This window comes from Ursus arctos, unplaced genomic scaffold, assembly GCF_023065955.2.
Source record: "Ursus arctos isolate Adak ecotype North America unplaced genomic scaffold, UrsArc2.0 scaffold_28, whole genome shotgun sequence".
Lineage (NCBI taxonomy): Eukaryota > Metazoa > Chordata > Mammalia > Carnivora > Ursidae > Ursus > Ursus arctos.
Window position 1 is genome coordinate 21064829 of NW_026622963.1, and position 9933 is coordinate 21074761.

Below are 9933 nucleotides of genomic sequence, written 5' to 3' on the forward strand. Positions count from 1 at the left end.
ACCATAGAGCTGCCTTTCTAACCCCCAACTCAATAGCACCCCCAAAACATCCCCTGCTCTGTCCCCCCCGCCCCCAGAGGAGACAGCAGCTGTCCTGCCCTCCCCTGCGCGCTGAGCATTCCCACACCCTATGTCCCTGTTGGCATTTTACCCAGATGTTAACACTCTGAGATCACAGTGCCTCTTACAATGGACATATACGTACAATGAAGGTGATGGCGTTTTTCCCCCTGAAAAGTCATTATACTGGTGGTGCATCTCATAATCATTTACAGTCTAGAGCCTTGGGCTCTAGAATATTCAGTAATCCAGCAGACCATGCCGTAGCAACTGTGTGGTTTATTTAAAAAATAGGGCACTTGTGCTTCTTGTTTTTAAATACTGCTGTGTCCAACTGCCCCCCCTTTCTGCGGATGTGCACAGAGGACCACGAATAAACAAACTCCAGCCTCTATTGGGTAATTCCTCTTAAAAAGAAAAACAAAATCGAGGAGTAACTGGATGGTTACAGGAATTGGAGACACAGATATTTTCAGGGGTGCCTTTCCACCCACACTTCATGGTACGGTTTTTGCAGAGAGAGAAACGACCTTGGGAAAGCAAGGTCGGGCATTTGGCTGGTTGCGGTTTGCTCGGCCTGCCGGCCGTCAAACTGGTGACCCACAGCGTCTTCGTCTTCATAGTAGCTCTGTGACCGCTGTCCGGATGTGGAAACTGAGTCTTGGGGACGGCGGGGGCTACCTGAGGCGGCCACACAGCACGGAGGTGTGCGGCCAGGACTGGAACCAGGTGTTTCTAACTCTGCAGAGCCACAGAGACCCCCGAGGGGCACAGCAGCCTGGGGGCTTTAACCCATGATGCAAATCAGCTGTCCTTAACCCCCTCCCCAGGAGCAACTGACATGCGCCTGTAGGAGTAAAGACACTTCCTTCTTACACGCAGGATTCTTCCAGCTGGTTTAGGAATTAAATTGACATGAGACAGATTAACAGGAGAAAAAACCCAACGTTTTATTATGTACACATAAACAAAATTGAGACCCAAAAGAAAGAGCCAGGGCAGGCCGTTTCTATACATTTTAGACAGAGACAGTACATTTGTGAGGAATTGACAGGATAAAGAAAACAGATGTTTGGGAGCTTTAATTAGTAAGGGATTCTAAGCGGAATTTGGGCCGAGGTGGTAGTTTAGGAAAAAGCAACAACAACAAAAAACAAGGTTTGTTTCTCCAGCTTTCTTGGTTTTAAAGTCCCTGTGTCTGGTCCTAAGGATGTCTTTTTACTTCTTAGTACAAGAAGGGAATTTTTTTATGGGGGATTTCTTGCCTGCTTTCAGGGGGACAGAGGAGGGTCTGAGTGTCCTCGGGCCGGCTCTTTTCCAAGTAACTTCAATTCAAAAGAATCAATACGCCATTGTGGCTCCTTTGGGGACAGTCTGCTCTGGGTCCCTACGCATGATTCACTTCCGGGCTGCACAGCTCTTTTGTGTTCAAGAGGGGTCCCTGGATGGGGGTCAGATCATGAGACTTTGCTTTCTGTCCATCTCTGTCCCCAGCTGTGTGCTGGGAATGGCCCCTTGGCAGAGCTTATCATTTTCTGGTGCCTTCCAGATACTAAAACAGTTGAGGTCCCAGCAGAAATGTTAGCTTCCTGCCTGGCTCACCTCGGCCCAGCCCAACAAACGCTTTTTCCCTTGGAGGTGGAGAGAGCAGGAACTGTCTTTCCTTCACCCCGTCTTCTGTCCCCCTTCTCCAGGGGCGATGGTCAGGGACGTGTCAGGACCACACTCTGGTTTGCTCTGCTTCTGTCGCATTCAAGGACCTGGAATGGGGTAGGGGTGGGGTCCGCAGTCCTGTAAGTCCCCATACAAATCCTAGGCAGAGACCCAATATCTGGGGCAGGTGTTCCCCCAATTCCATATCGTGCCACGTGGGCTGGTGGTCCTATGGCGCAGCAAGGAGCCAGCTGAGCAGACAGGTGCAGGCCCCCCTCTCTCGGGCACCCTGGACTCCAGGAGGAATATCCAGTACCTGTCGCCCTCACTTGGCTGGGGTGGGAGAAAGCACAAATGCTGCCCCTCCCCACGACGCTGCCAGTACAACCTTGACCATTCCCTCCTGCCCCCCAGTCATCTCTTCTTACAGACTGGGGAGCCGGGCAGTCACAGTGCCAGGGAGCTGATGGGGGCCTTGTGGTTCTGGCAGCTTTGAGGAAGCCCTCAGGGGGCTCCGTTTCTGATATCTTCCATTTGTGGATGTGGCCTTGAGCCAGAGCCCGACCAGGGCCTATGGGGAAAGGCTTCTGACATGCTGTTAAAAAGGGGCCCCTGGGTGGCTCATTCGAGTAAGCATCTCCTTTCCGCTCAGGTCATGATCTCAGGGTCTTGGGATCCAGCCACGCATCAGGCTCCCTGCTCAGTGGGGAATCTGCTTCTCCCTCTCCCTCTGCTGCTCCCCCGCTGGAGCTCTCTCTGTCTCAGATACATAAATAAAATCTTTTTTTTTTTTTTAAAGGAGGGGATTTGGTTGCTAGGAAGCAGAGCTCATTCTCCTCACCCAGTGGCTCACTCATCCCAAACCGATGCCACACGTAAGGCCCACTGCTAGTATTTTTCATGTCCTCCTACTTTCATGAGCAGACTATGAAAGGTGAGGCCTCACTTCTCCACCTAAATCCAATGTCCAAAGACATCGTGGAGCTGGACCATAGCAGGGAGGCCACAGACAGGTGAGGTTAATATGGTCACTACAAGGGGCTGAACTATGCCCCCCCATTCCTATGTTGAAGGCCCAACCCCCGGGACCCCAGAATGTGACCTTATTAGGAAATAGGGTGTTTGCGGATTTAACCGAGTCAAGACGAAGTCATTTGGGCAAGCCCTCATCCAGTACGACTGGTGTCCTACAGGACAGGGAGATTGGGATGCACGAAGACACACACACAGGGAGAACCCCATGTAAAGAAGAAGACAGAGATCAGGGTGATGTTTCACCAAGATAGGATGCCCAAGATTGCCAGCACACCACCAGACCTGGGAGAAAGGCCTGGAATAGTCTCCCTCACGGACCCGGGAGGAACCCACCCTGCTGACACTTTGGTCCCAGACGTCCAGCCTCCAGAACAGTGAGACAATATGCCACCTGGTTTGTGGCACTTTGTTATGACAGCTCCAGCAAACAGACAGTGACCAGCAGGCCAGATTCTCCAGAAAAGTCCCAATTCCAAACACTCGAAAGCTCGGGGCTCGAAAGCTGTCAAAATGTTCCACAAATCCAAATTTCAGCCAGAAAATATTCTTTCCCAAGCTGCTTCCCAGACTCCCACACAGCAGAAACACCCATTGAGGGACCCTAAATCTTGATTTAGGGTTCCGAAAATATTTCACCACGTGTGTCGTTCCATCCCCAGAAAGCCTGCCTCATCAGGACTCGCTTTACCCCAGCAGGGAAGCAACCATGCTTTCTCTTGCTTTCCAAGCACACACGACCATATCGGGGCTGGGCGCACCCTGTGGAGAGGCCAAGCGAATCCCTGTGTCACCTGGAGACTCGGCCACCTCTTCTCGGACAGACAGAAGGCTTAAGGCCCTGCAGGAGTGAGCCAGCATGTCCATGTGATCCTCCTGGCTTGGGGGGGCCAATGCCCCCTCTCAAACCCCGTAGTCCCCATCAGCGCCTAAGCTCCCATAGCCAGCCCTGTGGGAAGCACACACATGGGCCAGCACCTTCAGACCTCTGGATGGCTGCTCCTTCTCGTATGTCACTACCTGTCTGTGCTGGACACGTCTCAGCCTTGTCGGTTGTGATTCACTCCACCACAGTGGGACAACGAGGGTGGTTCTAATAAAGCCAACAACCAGTTTTCTTTGGAGGGAGTGGGGGGAACGTTTCCGGAAAACTGAAATGCTGCTTTTAGGCATCGTGAAGTTTCTTAAGCCAGAAGGCCATGGGTTTCTGGTTGGGTGGTGCTGTTTGGTTTAGGTGTGGAAGCAAGGCTCTCCCGCTGGTGCCTGCCCTTTGCTGGACAGGCTGATGAGAAACCCAACACTCCTGCTATGTCAACAATGCCAAAGAGCCCACCGGCAGCTTTTGTGGCCCTGGTCTGAGTGGAGAGAATGACTCAGTGAAATGTGCCAAGATGGCTTCCATCAAAACCAAACCCACAGCGCCCTGTTCTTTGAGGCATATCACCTGGGCTCTGGGCGAACATTTCGAAACACCACAGTAATGCCGGCCAAGGGCTCAGTTAGAGCAAACGCAGTGCTATTTGGACCAGAGAGGAGACTCTGAGAGTGTCAGAGACGGACAGACATGGGCCACCATCCCACCTCCACTGCTTCCTTACCATGTGACTTTGGGCAAGTCACTTAGCCCCTCCATGCCTCGGTTTCTTCATCTTTACCTGTTGTACTGGAATACCCACCCGGTAGAGTCATGATGAAGGGTTAAATGGAATAAGAAAACACACAGAGACATACATGCACGCACACCGCAAATAGCTTTCAAGAACCACAGCTTTAGGGCCATTGGCAGCCCCATGGAATCACCTAGTGCCGGGGAGGAAATGACAGTTGGAGGGGAAGGCCATACTTCCAGAGCTCAGGGCAAAGCAGATGCCAGCGCTCAGGCCTCCCCCCAACCCGGGGAGCTCTTTGCCATCACAAGGGGCCAGGCCCACTGCACACCTTCATGCTTTCTCTCTCCTACACCCCAATAATTCTTGGTGTCAGGAAAGATGATTTTCTTTAACACATGAGCTTTATCTTTTACAGGAAGGAAATGATTTAAAAATGGCATCTAGAAATGACCACTGAGGTTAGGTGGGAGCAGAGACCCGTAACGATCCTACATCGTCCACTTTCCCATCCACGTTTCTGAGAGAGAGAGAGAGAGAGAGAGTGTGGGTGCGCATGTGTGTGTAAATGCAAACAAGTCTGAGTCACCGAATTTAAAACCTAAGGAAGGGAATTTTCAAGTACATCTCCTTCGCTCCAACTCTGTGGGACCAACCGACTTGGGCCTATTTACTTTGTTACTCAGCAGTTGGCCTGAGAGATGAGATATGGGATTAGAGACAGAGAAGGTGGAAGAAAGAAAGAAAGAAAGAAAGAAAGAAAGAAAGAAAGAAAGAGAGAAAGAAAAGAACCGCCATGTTGTAAAGACCTGAAGAACAAAACACTTCATGCAAAAGAAAACAAACAGGGCTGGCCAGGCCTTGCCCTCCATCGGGCGGGCAGGTGGACTCACCTCACTTCAACTCACATAAACAGACAGGCAAAGAAATGCCAAGTCGGTTAGAATGGCCTGCATCACCCAGTACGGGCTAGTTCCTGGAAGGGACGCCAGCGTTTCCCAGCCTCTGCCGAGCGGCCAGATGTTTTCCTCATTAAAGCTTTCCTAGGGCAGAAAGGGTTCTTGCCTCTTAATGCTCAAGTAGATTAGCAGTCTTTCTGGAAGGCCTGGGAACTGTCTCCTTTCAACTGCCCTCAGAAATGAAACTTTTTAAATGGATGCTAGTACATAGCATTGTCGATGCGACACGTTTCCCGAGAATGTTTATCCTGAACCCAGCCTCGCTGTCAGGCTGGCTTGCAGCTTACAGGAAATTCCAAAAGCAGATGAACAAGCGAAATGACACCAGGAATAAACAGTCACGCAAATCCAGATTACAGGACATTTTCCCCGGCGACTCCTCTAGATTCTTCAATGTCACGAGATTCAAAATAAGTCAATAATAAGGTAGGGGGTATTGTTCTAGACCAAAAGAGACCACAGGGACACGACCAAATGCAATGTGTCGACCTTGATTAGATCCTGATTAAAAATAATACTGAAAGAGTTATCACAGACATTCTGGTGGCAATTGGGGAAATTTGAATACAGACTGGATATGACATTAGATTAGGGAATTACCACCATTTTCTGAGGAACGATATTGGCAGCATGTTTCTATTGGAGAGTGTCTGTAATCTTGGATACAGGGTGAAGTATTTAGGGGTGAAGGGTCATGATGTCTACAACTTACTCTTAAACGGAGTGAAAAGATGTATGTATGTATCTGCACATAGAGACAAAGCAATGATGTCCAGAACTTCACAAGTGTTGGGTCTACATGGAGGTATTTCATTATATTATCTCGATGTTTTTGTTTGAAAATTTCGTATTTAAAGGCCAGGGAAAGAAACAAAGCAAGCAAAAGAAAAAAAAAAGAGAGAAGGGAGAAAATAAGAATAAATGAAAGGAGAACGATTTTGAAAATGAGAAAAAACAATTTTTTTTTAAGTTGGGGAAAAATTCGTTGTACATAGAAGCCATGCACTCCACCCCTTCGTCTTCGGAAAAGCGCAGTGGAAGACTACTGCTGGCATGAACGGCTGCACAAAGACACGCCCACCAACGAAGCGAGAAACGGGAGCGTCATAAAATCCCAGTGCAGGCTCGTGGCGACTTCTCAGGAGGACGGGGGAGCAGACGCCAGCGAACGCTGACCGTATTCCAGTTCCTGGGTTGTGTGGAGGCTTGATGACTGTAACATACTATTAATGAATAAATGAAACAGGAGCGGGCCACGCACAGACTGACATGACAGCTCAAGCATCAAGTAAAACAAAATACTGCCCAGTGTATGAGAACAGTAGGAAAATGCTCTAATGGTAGAGTCTCTGGTCCTCCAGGACTGAAGCAAAATAATTATACTCCTTAAGTGATATTTCCATTCATCTGCTTGTTTATCCAGGTATACGGTGTGTATATATGGATAAATAAATATACATAGAGAGAAAAATCTATACATAGATAAATACATATATCTGTATATAGATATCTGTATGTATATTGTATATTGTATATATATTTAAACATGTGTACAATGTGATATATATACATATATATGTATATGATATATATATGATATACGAATATGATATATAACATATATATGTATATACATAGATATACATATACATATATGATATATACCATATATATGTATATATATCACATTGTATATTGTATATTGTGTATATATGTATATACACACACACTGAGGATCTGTTATAGTCCAGATATATAGTATGTGTGTGTATTTACTATATGTAAAAATGTATTTCATGTATTTATAAATACATGTAAGTGTCTATATATTAATTTAGATGTGTCCATATATTTATTTATATATAAGTGTCTATATATTTATCACATATCATTTATATATAGACATAGTAGTACATATTAAATATTGATATATAATTTATTGAGGGTCTGCTATATGCTAGGTATATAGTATAGTATGTACAGATATGATATATGCAAATATGATACATACTTACTGAGGCCCTAGGCATATATATGTAGGTCAAATGCTATGAAGAAAAACATAAGACATATAGAGGGGCTTGGGAGCAAGGAGCCTGACCTTTTGGCCAAGGGGCTGGGGGCGAGCTTTCTGAGAAGTTCTTTTGGCCAAGCCTGGAATGACTGAAGTAGCTGCCCTGTGTTCCCGGAGGAGGAGTATTCCTGGCAGAGGAACAGTTAAGTGCAAAGGAAGGTTCTAGGGCAAGAGTGTGCTCTGTGTGTCACGGAACACAAGAGCTCAGAGCAGCTCCAGTGAGGTGATACGAGTCAGAGGAGGTTCGGAAGTCATGATAAACACCTCAGAGTTGGTCCCATATTGAACTCGAGTTGGAAGAGTTTAGTCCAGTCTCAAAATGGAGGTAAAACCGCCGCCCGGTCACCCCCAGCCTGACTCTGGCCATTGCTGTCGCCACCACGGGGGGGAGGAGGGCCGTGATCTAAAGAAACCAGAATAGTTGAGAAAACTTCTTATTGGTGGTTTGAGCTTTGAAACTACAGATGATAGTTTAAGAGAACATTTTGAAAAATAGGGTACACTTACAGATCATGTGGTGATGAGAGACCCCCAAACAAAACGTTCTAGGGGTTTTGGTTTTGGGACTCACTTGTGTTGAAGAGGGGGATGCAGCAGTGTGTGTCTGACCACACAAGGTTGATGGGCGTGTAGTGGAACCAAAGAGAGCTGTTTCTAGCGAGGATTCTGTGAAGCCTGGTGCCCATCTCACAGCAAGAACGTTTTTGTTGGTGGTAACAAAGAAGATACAGAAGAATATAATTTGAGAGACTACTTTGAAAAGTATGGCAAGATTGGTACCATAGAAGTTATGGAAGACGGGCTGAGGGGAAAAAAGAGAGGATTTGCTTCGGTAACTTTTGATGATCGTGATACAGTTGACACAATTGTTGTTCAGAAATACCAACTATTAATCGGCATAATTGTGAAGTGAAGAAGGCCCTTTCTAAACAAGAAAGGCAGTTGCCGGATCACAGAGAGGTCATGGAGGTGGATCTGGCAACTTCGTGGGTTGTGGTGGTGACTTTGGTGGAAGAGGAGGCTATGGAGGTGGAGGTGCTGGCAGCAGAGGTAATTATGGAGGAGGTGATGGTGGATATAATGGATTTGGAGGTGATGGTGGCCACTATGGTGGTGGTCCTGGTTATAGCAGTAGAGGAGGCCATGGTCATGGTGGACCAGGATATGGAAACCAAGAAGGCGGATATGGTGGGGGAGAGGGGATATGATGGTTACAATGAAGGAGGAAATTTTGGAGGTGGTAATTATGGTGGCGGTGGGAACTGTAATGATTTTGGAAATTATAGTGGACAACAGCAATCAAATTATGCACCCATGAAGGGGGGCAGTTTTGGTGGAAGAAGCTCGGGTAGTCCCTATGGTGGTGGTTATGGATCTGGTGGTGGACGTGGTGGATAGGGTAGCAGAAGGTTCTAAAAAAATTCAGAAGAAAAGGGCTACAGTTCTTAGCAGGAGAGCGAGGAGTTGTCAGGAAAGCTGCAGGTTAGTTTGAGACAGTCGTCCCAAATGCATCCAAGGAGCTGTAAAAATGTGCCACAGAAGGAATGATGATCTGTAGTCAGAAAAGGAACTGCAGCTTAAACAGGAACCCCTTCTTGTCCAGGACTGTCATAGCCACACTTTGCAAAAAGTACAGCTATTAATTAATGCAATGTAATGTCAATCAGAGGCACATTGCTGAGGTCTTTTATCTGTTGAAGCTTTTTCTTTCTCTTTTCATTACATCGGGTATATTGCCCTGTAAATTGTGGTAATGGTACCAGGAATAAAAAATTAAGGAATTTGTAATTTTTCAGTATTTGCGTAGTTCAGTTTTTCTACAGTTTAGTACAGAAACTTTAACAAAATGCAGTGTTGAAGGTGTTTCTTTGTGAGTTAACAAGTAAAGGTCATTGTTGATTACTATTTTGTATGAATTCTGCTAAAGTTAACTGTAAAGAAACACCTGCTGACTTGCAGTTTAAGGGGAATCTATTCTCCGAATTTCCAAACCATGAAATGAATGGGCTCTGACATGTGGAGAGAACAGATATTTGTATGTTTGCAATGTGTGTTTTATTTTTTTATTTTTTTTAATTTTTATTATGTTATGTTAGCAATGTGTGTTTTAGATAAATAGAATTGGGTATTTCAGGTTGAGGAGGAGGGAACTGGAGGGCCAAGAGAGTGCCTGTTTGTCCATCTGTATGAAAGTAGTCACCATTTTAACAGAAGAACAGGTAAATACACACTGTATAAAGGTACAATGAATAGCTAGGATTGAGCTGGGAGTTTAAGGAAACCCATTGAAGGTCATCAATGAGCAGATCTACTTCCCTTTATCCAAGGTAAATATAAGAATTATTCATCCATCCATCCATCCATCCATCCATCCATCCGTCCATCTGTCCATCTGTCCATCTGTCCGTCCAGCTGTGCACAGAATCCGTAGTGTATGTCAGATACTGTTTTCGTGCTGGGATCCGTCAGCGAATAAGACAGGCAATGTCAGCAATCGCAGGAAGTTTATATTTTAATGTAGACAGACAATAAACAAACACATGTCAAG

The 9933-nt window shown here is 46.2% G+C and overlaps 1 pseudogene; it reads left to right on the forward strand.

Annotated features, from left to right (window-relative positions):
* The first annotated feature begins 7704 nt into the window (after positions 1–7704).
* Positions 7705–8801, forward strand: LOC113263561 (heterogeneous nuclear ribonucleoprotein A3-like; annotated as a pseudogene).
* The last annotated feature ends 1132 nt before the right edge of the window (positions 8802–9933 follow it).